General features: G+C 43.1%; 1 long non-coding RNA gene across 1 annotated transcript; it reads left to right on the forward strand.

Annotated features, from left to right (window-relative positions):
• The first annotated feature begins 802 nt into the window (after nucleotides 1–802).
• On the forward strand, nucleotides 803–26,016 carry LOC121531380. The gene is made up of 9 exons (XR_005994143.2): nucleotides 803–1,924; nucleotides 2,025–2,096; nucleotides 2,198–2,248; nucleotides 2,374–2,454; nucleotides 2,570–2,760; nucleotides 2,908–2,979; nucleotides 3,093–3,125; nucleotides 3,247–3,320; nucleotides 25,939–26,016. It is a non-coding gene; the product is annotated as an uncharacterized LOC121531380 (long non-coding RNA).
• The last annotated feature ends 341 nt before the right edge of the window (nucleotides 26,017–26,357 follow it).

Below are 26,357 nucleotides of genomic sequence, written 5' to 3' on the forward strand. Positions count from 1 at the left end.
TTGGTTATACCTGGAGTACTTCTCCTGTCTTATCCAGTGTCCTGTGTGAATTTAAGTATGCTCTCTCTAATTCTCTCGTTTCTCTCTTTCTCTCTGAGAACCTGAGCCCTAGGACCATACGTCAGGACTACCGGGCATGATGACACCTTGCTGTCCCCAGTCCGCCTGGCCTTGCTGCTACTCCAGTTTCAACTGTTCTGCCTGCGGCTACGAAACCCCTACCTGTCCCAGACCTGCTGTTTTCAACTCTTTAATGATCGGCTATGAAAAGCCAACTGAGAGACCTGAGCCCTAGGACCATACGCCGGGACTACCGGCCGTGGTGACTCCTTGCTGTCCCCAGTCCGCCTGGCCTTGCTGCTATTCCAGTTTCAACTGTTCTGCCTGCGGTTATGGAACCCCTACCTGTCCCAGACCTGCTGTTTTCAACTCTTAATGATCGGCTATGAAAAGCCAACTGAGATTTATTCCTGATTATTATTTGACCATGCTTGTCACTTATGAACATTTTTGAACATCTTGGCATGGTTCTGTTATAATCTCCACCCGGCACAGCCAGAAGAGGACTGGCCACCCCTCATAGCCTGGTTCCTCTCTAGGTTTCTTCCTAGGCTTTCGCCTTTCTAGGGAGTTTTTCCTAGCCACCGTGCTTCTACACCTGCATTACTAGCTGTTTGGGGTTTTAGGCTGGGTTTCTGTACAGCACTTCGAGATATTAGCTGATGTAAGAAGGGCTATATAAAATAAAATTGATTGATTGATTGATTGAGAATCGGCTTAGAGATGAGTTGAGAAAAAGAGAAGAGAGAAAGCAAGAGGAAGGAAGGAGAATGAGAACTGGAAGACACAGAGAGTTGGAGGAGATGATGACAAAGAAGACAGCATGCGGAGCAGACAAAGAGTGAGGAGGAAAAAATAATGGCGGAAAACACAGTGAGTAAGAAAGAGGACAAAAAGACAACCATGAAAGTGTGGGAATTTCACTTTGGAGGTGATGACATTTCAGAGACTGACAATAGCGAAGGTGAGGAAACACCAGACAGTGAAGATAATGCAATTTGCAAAACAGCCCAAAAGGTTGAGAAGGAAAACAGTGCCGGTGAGAAGAAAGACAACACTCTGGGGGGACGAATCTGTGATTGAGGAAATCAACCCAGTGGATGAAGAGAGGGATGGGGACCATAATGATGGCACCAAGAGTAATTGGATGACATACACAAATGATGCAGAATGGTCAAATGGTGATGACGGTAAGTGTCAAAAAGCACTAAAAACGACAGAAGCCACCCTGACTGATGAGGAAAGGACTGATTGAGATGATGATGATTTTACTGAGATTAAACACTAAAAAGGAGAGAGAAACATGCTTGCAGAGGAGAAGGTAGCTACCAATGACTGAGAGAGTCTATATCACCTGCCAAGTGCAAATTACTTGGCAGGTGATATAGACTGGTCAGAGACTAAATACAGTGAGATTGAGGAAAGAACTGACAGTGACAATGAGGGCCAAAGAGGATAATGAAGAAAACAGACAGACATGTTTCCTAAACTTAAACCAAGCATGAAGAAAGACAAAGACATGTTTAATGAAGACAATACAGACAACACCCATGAGAAAGAGAAAACAAACCAAAACAATGAAAAGAGAGAGCAGGGTGAGAGAAAAGAGGGTAAAAGCCAAGACACAGAACATACAAAACTGACGGAGCAACAGGATCTGACGAGCTCACTTCGATTCTTGGAGAGTGGTCAGATAGCAATGACAGTTAGAATGTCAAATCCAACAATGAGAAAGAAGAGGAAAGAATAAAGGAGAGTTAGAGAGTCAGCCTGAGGAGGAGAAGGATAATGGGATCTTTGCTGTTGTGGAGGGCTTTCCCTCTCCCTCAGCATCCTCAGGAAGACAAACAAGCAACCCGCAAAGGTAAAAAGACAGTTGTTTGACAGCATGTGCAAATTGTCACTGATCTTTTATTATTGTAGTAAATTCCACTGATATCAGTAACACTTGTCTTCGCTTTCAGATTTCTCCATCTTTGCTGAGGCAGAGGTTAAGACTCAGGACCCTCACAAGGGCCAGCCAGCAAAGTGCAAAGGTAAAAAGGAGAGGGTATAGACAGAGAATAAAGTGTGATGTGTAAGGTTAGCTTCAACACCTTCACTTATACTGTCTATTTCCCACCTCCCTCTCTCCCAGATTTCTCCATCTTCTCAGCTGGTGCTGAGGTCAAACAGACCCAGCACAAAGGTAATCTTTGTTTACAGTTGTTTTGTACATTGAAAATGTTACACAACGGCAAAGTACTGCAATATAAAACTGCAAAACACACCCCTTTCGGGATTAACATCCTCCATTTTATTTTTTCTTGTCAGATATCACCATGGTTGCTGCAGTTGAGTCAAAGACTCTGAACCCTCAGGAGGATGGTCCAGAAAAGTGAAAAAGCCAGAATGGTAGCATATTGATATAATGATGAGTGCTGAGCTAGTTTGAAAGCATGTTCAAGGCATTTCCTTATTTATGTTTTTCTGTGTGTATTAATGCCCCTTCTCTCTCTTCTCTTGTCAGATTTGTCTGTGTTTGCTGCAGCTGGAGGAAAGACTCAGGACACTCAGACAGACCAGGCAGCAAAGGTCAAAGGTGAAAAGAACCTGGACATTGATATAGACTGGTCAGAGAGTAAAAGAGAGATTGAGGAAAATATAGCTGACATTGAGATACAGTAGATGAGGAAACAGACCAACCAGCAACGTGCAAAGGTAAGAAGGCAGTCAGTTGGAATTATAATGAGGAGTGCTGATCTTGTTTGACAGAATGTGAAAATTGTCACTAATAGGTTATAATTGTAGTAAACTCCACTGTTATCAATAACACTTACCTTTTCACACCCTTTTCTTCTCTTTCAGATTTCTCCATCTTTGCTGCAGAGGAGGTTACGACTCAGGACCCTCACGAGGATCAACCAGCTAAATGCAAAGGTATATGGGGATAGACAGAGAAAAAAGTGTGATATGCAAGGTTAGCTTTAACACCTTCTGTTATACTGTCTGTTTCCTACCTCCCACTCTCACATAATTCTCTATCTTCTCAGCTGTTGCTGAGGTCAAACAGGCCCAGTGCAAAGGTAATCTTTGTTTACAGTTGTTTTGTACATTCAAGATGTTATAATTTTAAGGTTGTATTGCGGCATATTAAATAATTACTATGACCTGTTGGTTCATTGATATGTAAACTTTTCTTGTCAGATGTCTCCATATTTGCTGCATCCGGGGAAAACACTCTGAACATTCAGTAGGACAAGCCTACACAAAGTGCAAAGGTAAAAGGAGCTGGGCAACAGTTTAAGTCAGAATAGTAGCATATTGATATAATGTGCTACCACCACAAATTGCGCCGACAGACACAGCCACCCTGTTTCTAGCTCCTAGCCAGCTTTGCAGTATTTTGTTTTTCTTAGTGCTTTTTTTTTTACTGGTATAATTTCCTATAACCGTCCATACAGCCTGTTGGGTTCTCCGTACATCGCGCGACAGGACGAAATAACTGTCCGGGAAAAGTAAAGGTCAACAGGTATCTTTCATGATTAATAACTCATGGTGTGATTGTGGTAACTTACAAAAAAGGAAGACCTTTAGCTCTCCTCATCTGGAATACCTCACTGTCAAATGCCGAACCCCTTACCTCCCAAGAGAATTCTCATCGGTTATTGTCATGGCTGTTTATATCCCCCCTCAACTACATGGGAAACTGGAAACCGCATATCCTGAGGCTGGAATTGTTTTGTAGCTGGGGACTTTAACAAATAAAATCTGAGGAACATTCCACCAACATATCTCCTGTGTTACACGCGGAGAGAGGACGCTTGACCATTGTTATTCTCCCTTCCGGGATGGCTACAAGGCCCTCCGCCGCCCCCCCCTCGGCAAAATAGATCACGCCTCCATTCTGCTCCTTCCCGCCTATACTGCCCTACAAAGGCAAAACACAGTAACTACTCCAACAGTGAAACGGAGAAAAATGGCTATGTTGTAGGTAGATAAAGAAATTGTACACAGCCGTGCTAAAAAAGTTGTTTAGCACGGCTGTGCTACGGTCATAGGTACGAGGCGGAGCCGGGTGAAATCCTCATAGCGGACCAACGCTGCGTCTATTCCTCCCCATTCGGCGTTGGCCCACTCAAGCGCTCTCCCCGACAGACAGGAGATGAGGGCGGACACGCTCTCGTATCCCGAGGGAGCCGGGTGGATGGTCGCCAGGTAGATCTCCACCTGGAGCAGGAACCCCTGGCACCCGGCAGCCGTCCCATCATATGCCCTCGGGAGCGAGAGCCGAATCCCACTGGGTCCAGGTGACGGAGGGGTGGACATTGGAGTGGGTTGACCTGAAGTGGATGGGGTTGTGGGAAAACCCCCTCTCTCCCATTGCTCCATGGTCTGCAGCACGCGATCCATCGCTGTGCCGAGATTCTGGAGCATCGTCGCATGCTGCTGGACGTGCTCCTCCACTGGTACCGGAGGACTGGCTGCACCTGCTGACTCCATATTGGGGTGCGTGATTCTGTCATGTGTCAGTGTGCAGTGGTAGGACGGAGTCAGGCGCAGGACACAGAATTGAGTAATAGACAAACTTTACTTGAAAAGCAACAAAATCTAATTTCCACACAGGGAAATACATAAGCTCACAGCAGACATAAACACCAAACAACGAACAATCACGCAAAACACCATGAGGGAACCAGAGGGTTAAATAGGGAAACAAATTAACATGATGGGAACCAGGTGTGTACAATACAGACAAAACAAATGGAAAACAGAAACGTAGATCGGTGGCAGCTAGAAAGCCGGTGACGACGACCGCCGATAGCCGCCCACACCAGTTTCTGACTTGGTGTACACAGAGAATACTGTAGGAAAAGCCCATGTTCTGAATTCTGTTGCTGTCAATTTCAAAAGTGCTGAACAAATAGGCACATGTTTGCCAGTGACAGTCTCTTCCCCCAGAAAATGCAACAAAAAGTTCAGTAATAAACTCATGTAATTCCAGTTGGTATTGCAAGGGTTGTTTTATTTGCGCAATGTGCTGTCCTTCCTTTGTAGACCACATAGGCCTAATAATATATTTCAAATGGTAGGCTAACCGTCTCTCTCTCTCTCTCTCTCTCTCTCTCTGTGTGGTGACTTAAAGAAGAGTTAAGTTAAGGCCTCAACATCTTGCTGAATTGATCTGAACTAACTTCTATTTATATTGCTGTCGGTGTCCATTTTGAAAGTGCTGAACGAATAGGCATACCTCGTCGCAGCTTGTTTGCTTGCATTTGCTTATACTTAGAGCTAAGTGTTAATGATATAAGAACAAACATTATGAATTTACTGAACATAAATGTAATAATGTTTGTGTATGGTTCAAAAGTCAAAACTCATGTCGGCATTTGTTATTATTGAAGGAGAATGCGGTTCTTATCGAGTTACACAAATCCACAAGGAGTCAGTAGAAACAATATTTATCAGCCATATCAGCTATGGTTTTTAAAAAGGCAGTTTCGCTGCCAAATGAGGCTCCACCGATAGCCAGGTGTAGCGGTGGTAAGGATTCACTCCATGGTGCTGAAAGGAAAGCTCTGCTGTTGGGACAGCTTTATGTAGGCCCTAACAGTTTGTGGGCACCGTTTGTCACTGTTATAGTGCAATTCATGTAATTTTTAGTGTTGTGTAGTGGCTGGCATACAGTGCCATCGGAAAGTATTCAGACCCCTTGACGTTTTCCACATTTTGTTAAGTTACAGCCTTATTCTAAAATGGATTAAATAAATAAAAAAGCTCAGCAATCTACACAAAATACCCCACAAAAAAATTAAAACAGTAATACCTTATTTACATAAGTATTCAGACCCTTTGCTATGAGACTCAAAATTGAGCTCAGGTGCATCCTGTTTCCATTGATCATCCTTGAGATGTTTCTACAACTTGATTGAAGTCCACCTGTGGTAAATACAATTGATTGGACATTATTTTGAATGGCATACACTTGTCTATATAAGGTCCCACAGTTGACAGTGCATGTCAGAGCAAAAACCAAGCTATAAGGTTAAAGGAATTGTCTGTAAAGCTCCGAGACAGGATTGTGTTGAGGCACAGATCTGGGGAAGGCTACCAAAAAATGTCTGCAGCATTGAAGGTCCCCAAGAACACAGTGGCCTCCATTTTTCTTAAATGGAAGAACTTTGGAACCACCAAGACTCTTCCTAGAGCTGGCCGCCCGGCCAAACTGAGCAATCGGGGGAGAAGGGCCTTGGTCAGGGAGGTGACCAAGAACCCGATGGTCACTCTTACAGAGCTCTAGAGTTCCTCTGTGGAGATGGGAGAACCATCCAGAAGGACAACCATCTCTGCAGTACTCCACCAATCAGGCCTTTATGGTAGAGTGCCAGACGGAAGCCACTCTTCAGTAAAAGGCACATGAGAGCCCGCTTGGAGTTTGCCAAAAGGCACCTAAAGACTCTCAGACCATGAGAAACAATGATTCTCTGGTCTGATGAAACCAAGATTGAACTCTTTGGCCTGAATGCCAAGCGTCACGTCTGGAGTAAACCTGGCACCATCCCTATGGTGAAACATGGTGGTGGCAGCATCATGCTGTGGGGATGTTTTTCAGCAGCAGGGACTGCGAGACTAGTCAGGATCGAGGCAAAGATGAACGGAGAAAAGGACAGAGAGATCCTTGATAAAAACCTGCTCCAGAGTGCTTAGGACCTCAGACTGGGGTGAAGGTTCACCTTCCAACAGGACAATGAACCTAAGCACACAGCCAAGACAATGCAGGATTGGCTTCGGGACAAGTCTCTGAATGTCCTTGAGTGGCCCAGCCAGAGCCTGGACTTGCACCCGATCGAACATCTCTGGAGAGACCTGGAAATAGCTGTGCAGCAACGCTCCCCATCCAACCTGACAGAGCTTAAGAGGATCTGCAGAGAAGAATGGGAGAAACTCCCCAAATACATGTGTGCCAAGCTTGTAGCGTCATACCCAAGAAGACTCGATGCTGTAATCGCTGCCAAAGGTGCTTCAACAAAGTACTGATTAAAGGGTCTGAATACTTATGTAAATGTGATATTTACGTTGTTTATTTTTTATAAATTAGCAAAAAAGTATAAAAAACGTTTTTTGCTTTGTCATTACATTTAATCAATGTTAGAATAAGGCTCTAACGTAACAAAATATGGAAAAAGTCAAGGGGTCTGAATACTTTCCGAAGGTGCTGTATATAGGGTATACAACTCTCCGAGCTCTGCAGATTTTGCTGCGAAGAGACGGAATCATTAGATAATTTGTTTTGGTACTGTCCATACAGTATGTAACTTGTTTTTGGTTGCAGGTTCAGGAATGACTGAAGAATTCCAACATCTATCTGGAGTTAACTCTGCAAATAGCACTGCTGGGTGATCTGAATAGTAATTGTCAATCGATCAATAATATAATAATACTCTTAGCAAAAATGTTTGTCTTGAATTTACAGTCTGTAGAAACTATGAGAATAGAAAGGTTCAGAACTTTTGTGAAACATCACAGCACAGTTGAAAAATGTATGGCAAATAGAAGTCAAAACTGGATGGTCTTCAGAGATAGATGAGGGTAGCTGAAGGATGGGACTAAAAACAAACAAACGATGAGTGAGAAAGTGTTATTGACATCAGTGGAGTTTACTACAATTATAACTTATTAGTGACGATTTTCACATCCTGTCAAACAAGCTCAGCACTCAAAATTGTAATACCAACTGACTGAGTTACCTTTGCACGTTGCTGGTTGGTCTGTTTCCTCATCAATCTCAATATCAGCTATATTTTCCTCAATCCCACCAGCCCATTTCAATGTCCAGGTCCTTTCCCTTTGACGCCTGGTCTGTCTAAGTGTCCTGAGACTTTCCTTCAGCTGCAGCAAAAACAGACAAATCTGACAAGAGAAGAGAGAGAAGGGGCATTAATAATAGACTGATGTAACACTGAAATAATAGAAAAACACTTGGAACTAGTTTAGCACTTACTAAAATTCTAATAATCAAATCAAAGTTTATTGGTCGCATACACAGATTTGCAGGTGCTGTAGCAGATGCAGTGATATGGTTATTGTACTTGCTCCAACAGTGCAGTAGAATGTTTCCAAATACAAGAAAAAACCAGAACAATAATCTAAACAAGAAATCAAGAAATAACAATCCAGAGTATAAATAAGTGGTGTATTTGTCATGTGGCCACCCTAGCCATAGCTAGCTATTTTGACACTGGGTGTTATGCACTAAAGAAGATTCCTGATCTGATGAAAGAAGGCTAATCAAATCAAATCACATTTTATTTGTCACATGCGCCGAATACAACAGGTGTAGTAGACCTTACAGTGAAATGCTTACTTACAAGCCCTTAACCAACAATGCCGTTTTAAGAAATGCAAATAGTCCGGGTAGCCATTTGATTAGCTGTTCAGGAGTCTTATGGCTTGGGGGTAGAAGCTGTTCAGAAGCCTTTTGGACCTAGACTTGGCGCTCCAATACCGCTTGCCTTGCCGTAGCAGAGAGAACAGTCTATGACTAGGGTGGCTAGAGTCTTTGACAATTTTTAGGGCCTTCCTCTGACACCGCCTGGTATAGAGGTCCTGGATGGCAGGAAGCTTGGCCCCAGTTATGCACTGGGCCATACGCACTACCCTCCGTAGTGCCTTGCGGTTGGAGGCCGAGCAGTTGCCATACCAGGCATTGATGCAACCAGTCAGGATGCTCTCGATGGTGCAGCTGTAGAACCTTTTGAGGATTTGAGGACCCATGCCAAATCTTTACAGTCTCCTGAGGGGGAATAGGCTTTGTCGTGCCCTCTTCACGACTGTCTTGGTGTGTTTGGACCATGATAGTTTGTTGGTGATGTGGACACCAAGGAACTTGAAGCTCTCAACCTGCTCCACTACAGCCCCGTTGATGAGAATGGGGGTGTGCTCGGTCCTTCTTTTCCTGTAGTCCACAATCAGAGGTTGTTATCCTGGCACCACACGGCCAGGTCTCTGACCTCCTCCCTATAGGCTGTCTCATCGTTGTCTGTGATCAGGCCTACCACTGTTGTGTCATTGGCAAACTTAATGATGGTGTTGGAGTCGTGCCTGATCATGCAGTCATGGGTGAACAGGGAGTACAGGAGGGGACTGAGCACGCACCCCTAAGGGGCCCTGGTGTTGAGGATCAGCATTATAGGCATCACCGAATGCACTGTATATCTCACTAGGTCAGGATAATTAAACCTCCATATATCCACTAGTTCCAATATATCCATGATATTTGGGATTTCTTTAGGCGCATAGGGTGATAGTTTATAATGTGATTTCCTTTAGAATCTATTGAGGATTCCCAGTGACTGGCAGACCACCCCTGTCCAGCTGGATCCTAGGGCCTTTGAGAGATTGGGACCCATCCTTTAAAGAGAGTACACAGTGCCACCCACAGAACAGAAGCAGATCAACAGGCAAAAGCATTTACAATGCCCTCACCTAGATTGTATTGTTCACAGTTATTTAAAAAATACATATACACTACCGGTCAAAAGTGTTCGAACACCTACTCATTCAAGGGTTTTTCTTTATTTTTACTATTTTCTACATTTTAGAATTATAGTGAAGACATCAAAACTATGAAATAACACATATGGAATCATGTAGTAACCAAAAAAGTGTTAAACAAATCGAAATAGATTTTATATTTGAGATTGTTCAAACATCCACCCTTTGCCTTGATGACAGCTTTAAACACTCCTGGCATTCTCTCAACCAGCTTCACCTGGAATGCTTTTCCAACAGTCTTGAATGAGTTCCCACATATGCTGAGCACTTGTTGGCTGCTTTTCCTTCACTCTGCGGTCCGACTCATCCCAAACCATCTCAATTGGGTTGAGGTCGGGGGATTGTGGAGGCCAGGTGATCTAATGCAGCACTCCATCACGTTCCTTCTTGGTAAAATAGCCCTTACACAGCCTGGGGGTGTGTTGGGTCATTGTCCTGTTGAAAAACAAATGATAGTCCCACTAAGCCCAAACCAGATGGGATGGTGTATCGCTGCAGAATGCTGTGGTATCCATTCTGGTTAAGTGTGCCTTGAATTCTAAATACATCACAGATAGTGTCACCAGCAAAGCATTCCCACACCATAACACCTCCTCCTCCATGCTTTACGTTAGTAAATACACATGCAGAGATCATCCGTTCACCAACACCGCGTCTCACAAAGACACAGCGGTTGGAACCAAAAATCTCTAATTTGGACTCATCAGACCAACGGACATATTTCCACCGGTCTAATGTCCATTGCTCGTGTTTCTTGACCCAAGCAAGTCTCTTCTTATTATTGGTGTCCTTTAGTAGTGGTTTCTTTGCAGCAATTTGTCCATGAAGGCCTGATTCACACAGTCTCCTCTGAACAGTTGATGTTGAGATGTGTCTGTTACTCTGTGAAGCATTTATTTGGGCTGCAATTTCTGAGGCTGGTAACTCTAAAGAACTTATCCTCTGCAGCAGAGGTAACTCTGGGTCTTCCATTCCTGTGGCGATCCTCATGAGAGTCAGTTTCATCATAGCGCTTGATGGTTTTTGCGACTACACTTGAAGAAACTTTAAAAGTTCTTGACACTTTCCGTATTGACTGACCTTCATGTCTTAAAGTAATGATGGACTGTCGTTTCCCTTTGCCTATTTGAGCTGTTCTTGCCATAATATAGACTTGGTCTTTTACCAAATAGGGCTATCTTCTGTATACCCCCCCTACCTTGTCACAACACAACTGATTGGCTCCAACGCATTAAGAAGGAAATAAATTCCACAAATTAACTTTTAAGGAGGCACAACTGTTAATTGAAATGCATTCCAGGTGACTACCTCATTAAGCTTGTTGAGAGAATGCCAAGAGTGTGCAAAGCTGTCATGAAGGCAAAGGGTGGCTATTTGAAGAATCTCAAATATAAAATACATTTTTATTTGTTTAATACTTTTTTGGTTACTACATGATTCCATATGTGTTATTTCATAGTTGATGTCTTCACCATTATTATACAATGTAGAAAATAGTACAAAAAAAGAAAAACCCTTGAATGAGTAGGTGTTATAATACTTTTGACAGGTTAATTTATTTCCACAATTAACTAATAATATGCGTAATATTGTAGGCAGTTCATACAAAGGATTGGTTACCTATAACCAGGATTGCCATTATAAAAATTAAATTTTTGGCAAATAATTACTATTTTGGCAAACAATTATTGTGATTCATCCTATATTGTCCCTAACATCATTACCCCATAACAACAGATGTTGGATACGTACACATACTCTCCTCACCCTTCCCTCACAATCAACCACAAGCTCAGATGTTCAACAGTTGTTCCGTCCCCAAGCCCAACTCAAGAGAAGACTTGATGTGCGAATACATATACAGTTGTAGCTGTTTGAGAAGGCAGGCAATTATTGAGCAAGAATGGGGAGATTTGCTTAACCAATGTCAAGTCCTAGCTGATGGAGCTCAGATACACCCCTTTCCTCTGAAACACACACGCTGGTCCCCCGTTGTGATCATTTTCCCAATCATCTCTGAGCAGTGAGACCTTTTGATTATTTTGTGCTGCCAGAGGCACAATAATTTGCCCCTTCTCTGATTGTCTGAGTGTGACTGCAGCTAGTGTTTACAGCACTGCAACTACCTGGGTGGGGGTCTCCATTGGAATTGCCACCGGCTAGGTACAAGGTCATCAAGGTTCTCATTATATATTATATTATGCTCACCCACCCAGGGGCTTTGGCTATGTTGGACCAACCCTACCAGGCAGGCTCAGACTCTTGAGGGGCGGTGCTGCTTTAGTGAGTCTCTGACAGCATGTATCTTTCTGTCTTGGCTACGTATAAGCTACTAGCAGTAGGCCTATAAAACAGATAAATATTTCTCCGCTCAGGTCGGTGTCTAGGGTCTAGGGTTTGGGAACGCTCCATCATCATAGGACAATAAATAAATAGACTATATTTGTAATTTATTTTAAAATGAAATCCCATATCTGCACAAAATTGAAAACTCTCTCTGTTACAACTCCTGCTCGCAGACACACATGGGCTCTGGCATTTGCAACTATTTTCATTTTTCACTCAGTTAACTCACCACACCTATCCAATCACAAAAACACACACCCCATCTTCCATCACAACCACACACCCCCCCACATATACACCCACACATACTGACATTCTGTGCCTTCAATGTCCTCTGTTTGCTGTGTTTTTATCTCTACCATGTTGATTCCTTCCTAATTTCGGGCTTTTTAGTACTTTTGTGTTCCAGTTCCTTATATTTGAAGATGTATTATTTCAATAATTGTCTTTCTTCTACTGCTGTCTTTTATCTATTTATAAATACTATAAATAGAAAGTCGAATATTAATTATTTTACAACATTCCCTATCTTGAATGGTATATTGTATTTGTGGTTTATTTCTTTATCAATTGTTGTATTTGATTGTTTTCCTGTTTTTTATTACAATCCCTACCATGGATAGAGTTGGGTGTTCCATTATTCGACTCCTCTATGGGAACTTTGTATTATTTAGAATAGCCATGGAGTAGTCTTGGTGTCTCGGAACAGTTGGTTATCGACTACCAGAGCTATGCGTTTCCCTTTTAGTCTATTTATTTTGAAGAGTGGGTACAGAACTTTGCGCCGTTCTGCAATTTACTTCGGGAACTGATCATTCGCGCCTATTTTCGTGCCAGTGAGTCTTTTGCCCAGGCTTTTATCCATTATTTTATCCTTAAAGAATGCACATTTGGCAACGATTGGGTGATCGATTGGGTGATTCCTCTCTGTCCGAAACGATGTACACGTTCGAGTTTGATTTTATCGACAGTATCTCCTGGCATCTGTAGCACTTTAACCAGGAAATCTTTCACCACACTCTCTGGATCTTTACCCTCATTCTCTTTAATACCAGTAAGTACCAGATTTTCTTTTGGGAATTGAACATGTTTTGGTGTTGACTGTGTTGGTAATATTGGTCGATACATTTCTCTAGCCTTATCATTTGTTTTGTGTTGTTATCCAGATTGAAGGTTATTGCCCATGAGAATATGAGTATGTGGAGTGAAGCGCTAATATTTAGTCAGATTCACAGATATTGAATATTACGTTTTCATCTTGATGCATTCTGCCACGCTGTCTTCAATCCGTCATTGTTCTCTCTAAATTAAGTGTTTGATGGTTATGCTAATGAAAGTAGAGAACCTCCTTTGACACTATCTGTTATGCAAACTTTGTAAGGGAATATGTCAGTAATGAGCTGCCCTGTGAAGAGATCATTGTGCATTTCCAGTATCTTAATGTTAACTTGTTGCCAGAAATTACTGTGAATTTGTCATTTCTTAACTGGAAACTACTTGTCAGTAAGTTATTGTAAAAGTCACAATAACTTACTGGCAAAATATTGCCAGTAACCTACATGACACTCGCTGCCACTAGCAATCTTGCCAGCAACCTACTGTGCCTTCACTGACTCTTCTGTTGACAACATGCACAGCACTTGCTGATTGGCAGCATACTGTAACAGCGCCAACCCATCAGAAGATTACAGCCTTGGTTTATTTGAGGCGTGGCTTTCAGCTTGCTCTTTTTGGTCTCCCATAAGCGGGAATGTCATCCCAGTTAACATGGTCTGTTGATAAACATGTCAGTTCTGCAGCCTTGTTAAAGGCTGATATAAGTGCATGTGATACCAAAGAACCATATGCTGTTTCATTTATAGCTAGTCACCATGCAATTGTAACACTCACTTCCCTACCAGACCATCAGGTCAGTGAGTGTGATAGATTAGCTGCAAAAAGTTAATGTGAATTTCACAATACCCCACATGTAATTAGTTGATAGTAAGTTATTGAAAATGAAACATTTACTTAATGTGAACCAGCTGCATCAACATAATGATAAAATAACTTTAACTGGTACAACATTTCCACTGAAAGTTGGCACAAATACAATGTATTTTTGACCCCGCGCAGCATGTTGGCCATCAGCCAATTGGCGTTTCCCAACAATTTCAAAACATATGTAACTACATAAAATATACCCCCCCCCCAGCATTTGAACTCTCAACCTTTGGATTTGGGGTATGCTGATCTTTCTAATGTGCCACTAAGTCTGTAGCATACCCCTAAACATTCATGACCTATAATACATCTCTGCACACAAAATAGTGCCATATGCAATGCTATTTTAGTTATTATTAATAATTACTGTTTAAAAAACATACACAATGTTGTCATGTATGTATGAAAGTGCTGTGTGTTGTATCGTAATGGCTCATTTTTGTTTGTAAGGCATCACCTGTGAAATCTCATGTGAAAATTTGAATCCATATGTGAAAGGTTATGTGATGACGTGAAACTTCATGTGAAATATCATCACATGTGAAGTGTTCCAAAAACGCATGGTTTCACATGTGGATTTTCTATAAGGGAGGAAACATCAGCAGTAGGTGGCACCTGAGATAATGATGCCAGCAACCCTCTAGTTTCCAGCTCACTCCCCACCAGATTCCCCCTGTCAGCATTGGGATTTAAACTAGCAACCCTCTGGTTGCTGGCCCAGTTCTTTAACCCCAAGCCACTGCTGCAAAATACAACTGCAAACACACCCCTTTCGGTATAAACATCCTCCATTTTCATTTATCTTGTAAGATTTCTCCATGGTTGCTGCAGCTGAGACAATGGCCTTTTATCAATTAGATTTGCTCACTTCCTGCGTCCTCTCTCCTCCATCCTCTCTCGCCTCCTTTTGAAAAAGGTCAAAGTTAATCAGGGAGAGTCAGCGAGGAGAGTGAAAGTGGATGGAAATGCGCTTGCTTGAAAAAAGACGGTCCTTCTCCACTCGTGCGTCATTAGGCAAATTATTTTTACAGGGGTGGATCCCTCAAAAAATTTGTAATGTGCTCAAAACTAATTAAGTTAGTTGTGCAATACATTTTATAGATAAAACGATAAGTAGCATATTGTTTTTTTAAACGTGTGCATGATTTTCTCCTCCAACAATACAACAGCTGATTCAAAGGGGGTGTGGCAGATATCAAAACTCTTCCGCAGTAGGATACACTTGTGCTTCCTTGTCAAAAGGAGGCTTTTGAGGAGGGGAGGACCTACTGTTTGCCTACTAACGAATTGACACACTCCTCAACCACTCATCAGTTTCCGGATCACGGAGGAGAGAGGACAGACTTTTGCCCAAACGAAAAAAAAACAAAGACTCTGAACCCTCAGGAGGATGGGCCAGCAAAGTGCAAAGGTGAAAAAGCCAGAATGGTATCATATTGGTATAATGATTAAAAGCATGTTCAAGGCGTTTCTCTTATTTCTTGTTTTTCTGTGTGTATTAACGTCCCCTCCCTCTTTTTTGTCGGATTTGTCTGTTTTTGCTGTAGCTGAAAGAAAAACTCAGGACACTCAGACAGACCAGGCAGCAAAGGTCAAAGGTTAAAAGGACCAGGACATTGACGTAGACAGGTCAGAGAGTAACTATAAGAGTGATGATGTGATCATGAGTGAAGAAATAGAGAAAGAGAAGAATGATGGAAGGAAAGATGCTCTTGAACTCCAGAGGGATGGGAATACAAATGAGATTAATGGAGAATACCAGATAGTGATGATGTTGACAGAGACAAAATAAACCAAGAGAAAGACGAGAAAGAGGAGGATGAAAAGAACGAGGTCCTTCAGGAGAACCTGCCAGCAAAATACAAAGGTAAAAATGAAAGAGAGATATAGAAAAAAAGAAAGAAAAAAAAGACAGGCAATAAGTGTTAGAAGTTATTTTTATTTTTTTCCTGTTTTGAATATTGTACCAATGTTTTTGAATATTTTACCTATAACCCCCCGCCCCCAAACAATTTGGTCACAAAAAAAGAATGTGAGGTCAGCTTGAACACCCTCACTAATATGTGTATCTCTCACTTTCCCACTTGAGGGCAGCCATTTATATGTTAACTGCAGAATGTTTTCAAATAGCAATGGTTAAAAGGCATTATTTGGAGTTGCCGCAATATGGATACAGTTATGAGTGCTGAGCGTGTTAAAAACCATGTTCCAGTCTATATTGCTTTGTTTTACTATCGCTTGAAAGTCCATTTAATAACACTCCTGTTTCTCTTGTCAGATCTCTCTATTTTTGCTGCAGCAGGGGATAGGACTCAGAACCCTCAGAAAGACCAGGCAGCAAGGGTCAAATGTGAAAAGGACCTGGACATTGATATAGACTGGTCAGAGAGTGACAGTGAGATTGAGGAAGTAATCAAAAGTGACAATGAGTGCATAAGTGAAGAAATAAAGGAAGGTTGGAACTCGGTAGAGAGTGCTGCAACCGAGGACAGACAATTTTTACACGCTTCAGCACTCGGTGGTCCCGTTCAGTGAGCTTGTGTTGTTGCTCCTAGACGTTTCCACTTCACAATAACAGCACTTACAGTTGACCGGGGCAGGTCTAGCAGGGCAGAAATTTGTCGAACTGACTTGATGGAAAGGTGGCATCCTATGACGGTGCCACGTTGAAAGTCACTGAGCTCTTCAGTAAGGCCATTCTACTGCCAATGTGTGTCTATGGAGATTGCATGGCTGTGTGCTCAATTTGATATACCTGTCAGCAACGGGTGTGGCTGAAATAGCCGAATCCACTAATTTGAAGGAGTGCCCACATACTTTTGTATACATAGTGTAATTTGTAATTGATTACATTTTTATATTTCTCCGTTTTTTTTTATATTTTATTAATTAGTTAATGATTAGGCTCTATATTGATATGTTTCCGATGCCGCCCCACATCTCTGATTCTCTGCTGGGCGCGCAATATCAAGTGTGCCTATAGGTTACTTAGTGTAGTCTCAATCAAATGATCCATAGTCTATAGGCTATGAAGTGCATGCTCAGAATAGCACAGAGCAAAGTTATATTTCTAAGATAGCTGCTGGGATGGTGTAAATACAACTAGGCTGCGCTACACACTGAAATGGATATTCCAACCCTGAGCTCTGCTCTGCTCTTGCTGATCAAAAACGTTTTTGTGTGCTGCCTAACCAATGGCTGTGCTGTATAGCCCTATAGTGGCAGTTCATGAGGAGAGTCAAAGGCTTCTTCTGCTTATAGTCAAAAAAATTTGCGTGCGGACTAGCCTATAGCCTATATTCTGTTCAGTTTGAGAAGGAGGACCGGAGGTCAACTTTGATAGCTTGCTACTACTATAATTGATTTGTATTAAAAACAATATGTTTCTTGTCCATGATGTAGGCCTATTTATCAGAGTTATTGACCTCACAATAAGCCAAATTCGAGTAACTTAAATTGTAGTGCTGAAACTTAAAGCAGCAGCCATGGGCACAATCAATCAGAAATGGACAGCTCATGGTGCTGAAAGTAGGCACATTTGAGAAGTCTTCATTTTAATTAGACTTTACAAAAAACAGGAGGGCTTTGTGTTAGAGCCTATTTCTTCCTATTTAAGAAATAAGAGGTAGGCCTATATCCATAGATTTGTCGGTCAATTCCTCCACTCACCATGCACTCTTTAAATAGCCTACCTCTATGTAAGTGAAGGGCTGTTAAGTTAAAACCAAGACTCGACTTGAGGGGGTATGGGATGGTATGCCATATGTCTACTTTTTATTAAAGAAAATGACCAAAAAGCACAGGCCTACCACTTGTTAGCTTAAGATTTTCAAGAAAATAAAACGTGATCTATAACAGCGCTTTGGTCCACGATGCTTTATGCTAGAAACAAGCTGTAAAATATCCGGGAAATACGTGACTCTGATGCATATGGGGATATCATTGTTTAGTTTCTTTGACATTCAGAGGCTGAGCTACACCCTTCTATAGCTGAGGAGACAAACATTTACTTTGCTTGGGAAGTAATCTAATTCTGTCACTATCAATTGATAAAGCTGTTCACTTTCTGTGCAATAGAAGATGTTTAAAACCAGACAGCATTTAGGGAAACACTTGTGACCTGCTCTCGCTGGGTTAAGCCACGGAAGAAGAGTAGCCAGCAGTTAAGATTACATTTTTCTGCGTCGGTAGGCCTACTCTGTCTGGGGTGGAAAGGTAGGTAGGCCTAACTTTTGAAAGTACCATGCTCAGATTCCTAATGACGTCTCAGGTTTAATTATTTGCAAGCACAGACAGTTTTGTTGCAAACAAGACACACTGATTTGGCATTGGAGAAATATGATAAGATGAACACATAGGCCTATCTCTCTGTCTATTCTTGGCCTGTCATTTCGGTAATTTGTTTGGTATTAAAAAATATTCTGCTAACATGTAAAATGATGTAGAATTGCATGAAATGTTTATTAAAGGCAATTTTTTCTCAAACCTGCAAATATGATGATAGATTCATGCAATGCTTTTACTATAAAAGAGATCTTTCTACCCCTACTCTTGTCCACGGTGGTCTGTGAACCCACAACCTTCTGACCCGCAGCCCCGTGCACTATCAAAATTCCTGCGTTAGCATGTGATGCTAACAGGACTAAGAACAGTTTCTAAAACTGCATATCTAAGGCTCTGGTCTGTCCAAGAAGTGAGGGTAAACGGTAACCATGTTCTCTGCTATCCACTTTATGTTTTAATTATTATTGGGTATAGGGGAGGGTCACTTTTTTCAAGTGTTCAGGGAGGGTTTTGGTCAAATATATTTTGCTGATGGAAGGCCATCCATTTTCATTTCAAAGAGGTCCAATTTGTATTATTATTATATATAACGTTCACTCCCTTACTGAAACTCCAAATGTCATCCAGTTGTTATAATACATTTGAAGCAATAGCCTACCCGCGTGTGGACAACTATTTCAGCACCGTTTCGTGCTGCTTTGAGACAAGCGTGGGGACTCGTCCTGATAAATCAACCAATGTCCGATTTTTCTTTTCATTGAATCTCCGTTTGGATATTGGTTAGGTTACAATTAGGCTGTAGAAATGTTAGCTAAGTTGAGGTGAGCACTGCTAATTTATTAGCACTGATCAGAACATTTTCCCAGCATGTTATTTAGCTTAACAAGTGGATTATGGTGGTCCTCTGTAGCTCAGCTGGTAGAGCACGGCGCTTGTAACGCCAAGGTAGTGGGTTCGATCCCCGGGACCACCCATACACAAAAATGTATGCACGCATGTCTGTAAGTCCCTTTGGATAAAAGCGTCTGCTAAATGGCATATTATTATTATTTTGCTCTTCACTCGCAGTCGCTTAGTAGCCTAGGCTTACTCCCGACCAAAAGCCTGTGACTCGTCTTAATCAATCAACGTGATTTTGTTTCACAGAATCTCTATCTGTACATTTTGTTAATTCTCTGGCTGGGCAATTAAGTGGAGGTGGTATAGCTCATTTATTCGTTTGCTCATCTATCACTGATCAGAAACATTTAGCATGCAACAATGTAGTCTAAATGTAGTGTGGTATCTGAACAATTTAGGACTTTGCTAATGGTTGCAAATGGTCTTAGAGGATGTTGACTCAGCTTAAGGGAGCATCTGGAGAGTAGTTCTATAGGGGCACCCTAAAGCAGAGGAAGTATGTTAGGTGGAGTCCTGGGATTGGTCTGTAGGGGAAAACACCCATATCAGGTTACATAGGATATATACTATGGTTTGGGACAAAGGACGGGGAGAATAATATATTAGAGATTGGAGCCGGTTATTCTCCAGATGTCGGCAGATATCTGTAAATTGACGCTGGAATCCTTTGATGTAATAAACCTTTATAATCAAAGTACAGTGTCAGCGGATTTCCTTGTTCTCACAGCATAATTAGCATCATTTTCTCGACACTACAGTAGGTCTATTGTTTTGCTAGATCACTTAAAAGCAACTCTAAAAGCCCACGGAGTTTCTGAAATATGAACACCAGACTCACATGCTTTTGAAATATAGATTGCTATCATTTTCTATTGGTATCATGATGAATATACTATTAATGTACGACCCTACCACTGCTCCCTTACAAAGCCGATTGAGTGTAGGGAAGAGATTAAACGTGGATAAAAAAAAGCAAGGGGTTGATTTGGGCTCTGTTTCAAAATATCAAATTTTTTATATGACCACGATTCCACACGTTGCCGTGACGCAAGTTGTTTAGGAAAAATATTATTTGTATTTTTTTCTGTTATATTTCATTATATTCTTACTACAGAATATCTGTGTGTTGGTTGTGATGGGGGTAGGTGTGTCTGTTTAATGAATCCTCAACGCACCCGTGCGTCAATCTACATTGCCTTAGGAAAGTATTCAGACCCCTTCACTTTTTCCACATTTTGTTAGGTTACAGCCTTATTCTAAAATTGAATACATTGATGGAAAAAAAACAATCTACACACAGTACCCCATAATGACAAAGCAAAAATAGTTTTTTAGAAATTTGTGCTAATTTATAGAAATAAAATACTGAAATATTACATTTACATAAGTATTCAGACCCTTTACTCAGTACTTTGTTGAAGCACCTTTGGCAGCGATTACAGCCTCGATTCTTCTTGGGTATGACACTACAAGCTTGGCACACCTGTATTTGGGGAGCTTCTCCCATTCTTCTCTGCAGATCCTCTCAAGCTCATTCAGGTTGCATGGGGAGTGTCGTTGCACAGCTATTTTCAGGTCTCTCCAGAGATGTTCGATCGTGTTCAAGTCCGGGCTCTGGCTGGGCCACTCAAGGACATTCAGAGAATTGTCCCGAAACCACTCCTGCATTGTCTTGGCTGTGTGCTTAGTGTCGTTGTCCTGTTGGCAGGTGAACCTTCACCCAAGTCTGACGTCCTGAGTGCTCTGGAGCAGGTTTTCATCAAGGATCTCTCTGTACTTTGATCCGTTCATCTTTCCCTTGATCCTGACTAGTCTCCCAGTCCCTACCACTGAAAAACATCCCCACAGCATATGGTGCCACCACCATGCTTCACCATAGGGATGGTGCCAGGTTTCCTCCAGACGTGACGCTTGGCATTCAGGCCAAAGAGTTCAATCTTGGTTTCATCAGACCAGAGAATCTTGTATCTCCTGGTCTTAGAGTCCTTTAGGTGCCTTTTGGCAAACTCCAAGCGGGCTGTCATGTGCCTTTTACTGAGGAGTGGCTTCCGTCTGGCCACTCTACCATAAAGGCCTGATTGGTGGCGTGCTGCAGAGATGGTTGTCCTTCTGGAAGGTTCTCCCATCTCCACAGAGAAACTCTGGAGCTCTGTCAGAGTGACCATGGGTTTCTTGGTCACCTCTCTGACCAAGGCCCTTCTCCCCTGATTGCTCAGTTTGGATGGGCAGCCAGCTCTAAGAAGAGTCTTGGTGGTTCCAAACTTCTTCCATTTAAGAATGATGGAGGCCACTGGGTTCTTGGGGACATTCAATGCTGCAGAAATGTTTTGGTACCCTTCCCCAGATCTGTGCCTCGATGCAATCCTATCTCGGAGCTCTACAGACAATTATTTCGACCTCATGGCTTGGTTTTTGCTCTGACATGCAATGTCAACTGTGAGACCTAATATAGACAGGTGTGTGCCTTTCCAAATCATGTCCAATCAATTGAATTTACCACAGGTGGACTCCAATCAAGTTGTTGAGACATCTCAAGGATGATCAATGGAAACAGGATGCACCTGAGCTCAATTTAGAGTCTCATAGCAAAGGGTCAGAATACTTATGTAAATAAGGTATTTACGTTTTCTATTTGTAATACATTTGCAAAAATTTCTAAAAACCTGTTTTCACTTTGTCATTATTGGGTATTGTGTGTAGAATGATGAATAATTGTATTAATGTAATCAATTTTAGAATAAGGCTGTAACATAACAAAATGTTTAAAAAGTAAAGCGGTCTGAACACTTTCCGAGGGCACTGTATGAGAGGATTGCAGAAGAGAGGAGGAGATGGCACGGTCAGGAGGATAGGAAAGATATAGAAAAGGCCAAAGGGAAGAAGGGAAAGAAAATGGAGAACAGACGAAGATGAACCAAAGACTAACAGCGCTGGCTGAGGAATGGGAAGGCCCTACAAGAACACCTGGACAGGGTAGAGAATCAGGAAGGGACAGGCAAGGATACCAGACAAGAACACCTGGACAGGGTAGAGAATCAGGAAGGGACAGGCAAGCAGACCAGACAAGAACACCTGGACAGGGTAGAGAATCAGGAAGGGACAGGCAAGCAGACCAGACAAGAACACCTGGACAGGGTAGAGAATCAGGAAGGGACAGGCAAGCAGACCAGACAAGAACACCTGGACAGGGTAGAGAATCAGGAAGGGACAGGCAAGCAGACCAGACAAGAACACCTGGACAGGGTAGAGAATCAGGAAGGGACAGGCAAGCAGACCAGACAAGAACACCTGGACAGGGTAGAGAATCAGGAAGGGACAGGCAAGCAGTCCAGACAACCAAAGTGTAAAGGTATGACAAGGCAAAGTGACAAGGACAAAAACACAAAACAGTGGGTATAGAAAGTCGACACCCCCTTGAACCTTTTTCACATTTTGATGTGTCAGTGTCTTAGAGTTTCATGCATTTAAATACGTTTTTTTCCCCCACCTATCTAAACACCATTCTCCACACTTTAAAAATACAAAATTGAAATACCATAATTGGATAAGTCTCCACCCCCCTGAGTTAGTACTTGGTGGAAGCACCTTTGGCAGCAATTACAGCTGTGAGTCTGTGTCACGCCCTGGCTCTGGGGACTCTTGTATGTTGAGCCAGGGTGTTAGTTTCTTTGTGTAGTGTCTATGTTTTGTTTTCTATGTTCTGTTCTATGTTATGTGTTTCTATGTTGGCCGGGGTGGTTCTCAATCAAAGGCAACGAGAATCAGCTGTTGCTTGTTGTCTCTGATTGGGAACCATACTTAGGCAGCCTTTTGTGCACTTGTGATTCGTGGGATCTTGTTCCGTGTAGGTTTGTGTATGACCGAGGACTTCACGTTTCGTTTTGTTGTTTTGTTATTTGTATTGTGTTGCTAAGTACACTATTAAAGAGATGTACGCATATCACGCTGCGCCTTGGTCCGCTTCATATAACGATCGTGACAGAAGATCCCACCATCAAAGGACCAAGCAGTGTGTCCTGGAGCAGACAGCCTGGTCTTGGGAGGAGATCTTGGACGGGCAGGGGTCCTGGACTTGGGAGGAAATCCAGGCCGGAATGGATCGCCGTCCGTGGGAGGAGACGGTGGAGGCGCGCCATAGAGAGGAGCAGCGGCGCCAACCGGGCCGACGTCGGACATGCAAGAGGCAACCCCAATACATTTTTTTAGGGGGGCACACGGCATGGACGACGGGGCTGCTGGAGGCAGCTACGGGGCGAGTTTGGGAATTAGGAGAGGAGGCCACCGGGTTTGGGGGGCTGGAAGGGAGGTTGGCGGAGCCTAGAGGTAGAGCAGAGCCAACTCCCCGTACTCAGGCTAGGCAGCATGAGACTGGGCAGGTTCCGAGGTATGCGGAGCTGCGTACTGTGCCGCGAGTGGTCCGGCACAGTCCGGTACGTCCTGTGCGAGCACCACGCACGTGTCGTGCTAAGGTGGGCATGCAGCCAGGACGGAGTGTGCCGGCTCAACGCTCGTGGCCTCCAGTACCCCTCCTCGGTCCCGGATATCCTGCGCCAGTGTCACATGCTGTAGTGCCAGTACGAGTACACAGCCCTGTACGTCCTGTGCTGATGCCTCACACAGAGTGTGTAAAAATAGGCATTCAGCCAGGACGGGTTGTGTCAGCTCTTCGCTCCAGACCTCCAGTCCGTCTCCACAGCCCGGTCCGGCCTGTTCCTGCTCCCCGCACCAAGCCTGTGGTGCGCGTCGCCAGCCCGGTCTGGCCTGTTCCTGCCCCTCGCACCAAGCCTGTGGTGCGCGTCGCCAACCCGGCCCAGCCTGTTCCTTCCCCTCGCACCAAGCCTGTGGTGTGCGTCGCCAGCCCGGTCAGGCCCATTCCTTCTCCCCGCACCAAGCCAGTGGTGCGCATCGTCAGCCCGGTCCGGCCCGTTCCTGCTCCCCGCACCAAGTCAGTGGTGCGCGTCGTCAGCCCGGTCCGGCCCATTCCTGCTCCCCGCACTAAGCCTGTGGTGCGCGTCGTCAGTCCGGCACAGCCCGTGCCTGTTTCACCGGTGCCTGTTCAGGTACCGGTCAGCTGCTCCACACCGGAGCCTAAGCAATCCGCTCCACCGATGTCCAGCTCCAGCCAGCGGGGCCAGACCAGACCAGGGCGCTACGGGGGGGTTGTTAGAGGGTGGTGGTCATGCCCGGAGCTGGATCCGCCTCCGAGGTGGAATGCCCACCCGGCCCCTCCCCTGTTGGGTTTATGTTGGCGCGGTCACAGTCCGCGCCTTTGGGGGGGTACTGTCATGCCCTGGCTCTGGGGACTCTTTTATGTTGAGCCAGGGTGTTAGTTTATTTGTGTAGTGTCTATGTTTAGTTTTCTATGTTCTGTTCTAGGTTATGTGTTTCTATGTTGGCCGGGGTGGTTCTCAATCAGAGGCAACGAGAATCAGCTGTTGCTTGTTGTCTCTGATTGGGAACCATACTTAGGCAGCCTTTTGTGCACTTGTGATTCGTGGGATCTTGTTCCGTGTAGGTTTGTGTATGACCGAGGACTTCACGCTTAGTTTTATTGTTTTGTTATTTGTATCGTGTTGCTAAGTACACTATTAAAGAGATGTACGCATATCACGCTGCGCCTTGGTCCACTCATTATGACGATCGTGACAGTCTGTTGGGATAGGGCTCTACCAACTTTGCACACCTAGATTTGGCAATATTTCCATAACATAATACTGCCACAACCATTCTTCACAATAGGGATGGTGTTTTTTGAGTGATGTGCCGTGTTGGGTTTGCACCAAACGTAACGCTTTGCATACTTCTAAAAGGATTCAGGGTGGGCTTTCTTGAGTAATGGCTTCCTTCTTGCCACCATACATGCCAGATTTGTGAAGTTCTTGTCATATGCACACTTTGACCAGTCTTGGCCATAAAAGCTTGTAGCTCTTTCAAAGTTGCCATTGGAGTCTTGGTAGCCTCTCTGATCAGTCTCCCACTTGCTTGGTCATCCAGTTTGGAGGGAGGGCCTGATCTTAATAATCATCTTGACCGTGCGCAAGGAACCGTGCGCCTTTCCACAACTTTGTCCCAGAGTTACTTTGAAAGCTCCTTGGTGCTCATAGTTGACGATTGTGTAGAATGTTTATAGGGGGAGCAGCAGGGGGGGAAGTGAGAAGGGGATGAAACAATAATAAATAAAAAATAATAGATATACACTGAACAAAATATAAATGCAATATGCAAAGTGTTGGTCCCATGGTTAATGTGCTGGAGAAAAAAAATCGCAGACATTTTCCATCCGCACAAAAAGCTTATTTTTCTCAATTTCTTTGCACAAATTTCTTTACATCCGTGTTAGTGAGCGTTTCTCCTTTGCCAATATAATCCATCCACCTGACAGGTGTGGCATATCAAGAAGCTGATTAAACAGCATGATCATTACACAGGTGCACCTTGTGCTGGGGACAATAAAAGTGATCAGACCTTGTTTCCAAATCTTAGGGAAGATGCCGGAGCTGAGGATAATGTTGAAGAGTTTAAGAATAGCCCATTTGAATTTGTGGTCTGTGTATTTTATCATTTCGTTTAGTATACCATCAACACCACAGGCCTTTTTGGGTTGGAGGGTTTATATTTTGTCGTGTAGCTTCCAGTGGGATCTGGTAGTCTTTAATATCTGATTCTTAGTTTTGTAAATGATCATGTATATGTTTTTGCTCTGATTGACTCTCTCTCTCTCTCTCTCTCTCTCTCTCTCTCTCTCTCTCTCTCTCTGTCTCTCTGTCTCTCTCTGTCTGTCTCTCTGTCTCTCTCTGTCTCTCTCTCTGTCTCTCTCTCTCTCTGTCTCAGATTACTCCATCCAGAATAAGATAACCTCACCCCGCAAAGGTAATAACAAGAGCAGGTTGATTGATTGGCTCATATCAACAATAATGTATAAGAGCAAACAGTGGGCAAAATACTTAACAGAATGCATAGGTAAGAGTGGGAAAGGGTCAAACTCAGAGAATGTTAAAGCTGATAACTGAAGTCTGTTTGACACACAGAAGTACATGATTCTAACAGTAATACCCAATTTTACATATATTTTCTGAAATTCATTTTCATTCTTTATCTATTTTCTATATATTTTTTTTTTCTTCAAGCATTATAAAATACCAATACCAATTATGTTGTGTGTTTTGCTACAGTAGGTAAGTTAACAAGAGCAAATGTATGGATATTATCAACATGTTTCTAACCTCAAGGTTTTGCAATATGCTCTAAGG

This window comes from Coregonus clupeaformis, chromosome 19 (assembly GCF_020615455.1).
Source record: "Coregonus clupeaformis isolate EN_2021a chromosome 19, ASM2061545v1, whole genome shotgun sequence".
NCBI classification, from domain to species: Eukaryota; Metazoa; Chordata; class Actinopteri; order Salmoniformes; family Salmonidae; genus Coregonus; species Coregonus clupeaformis.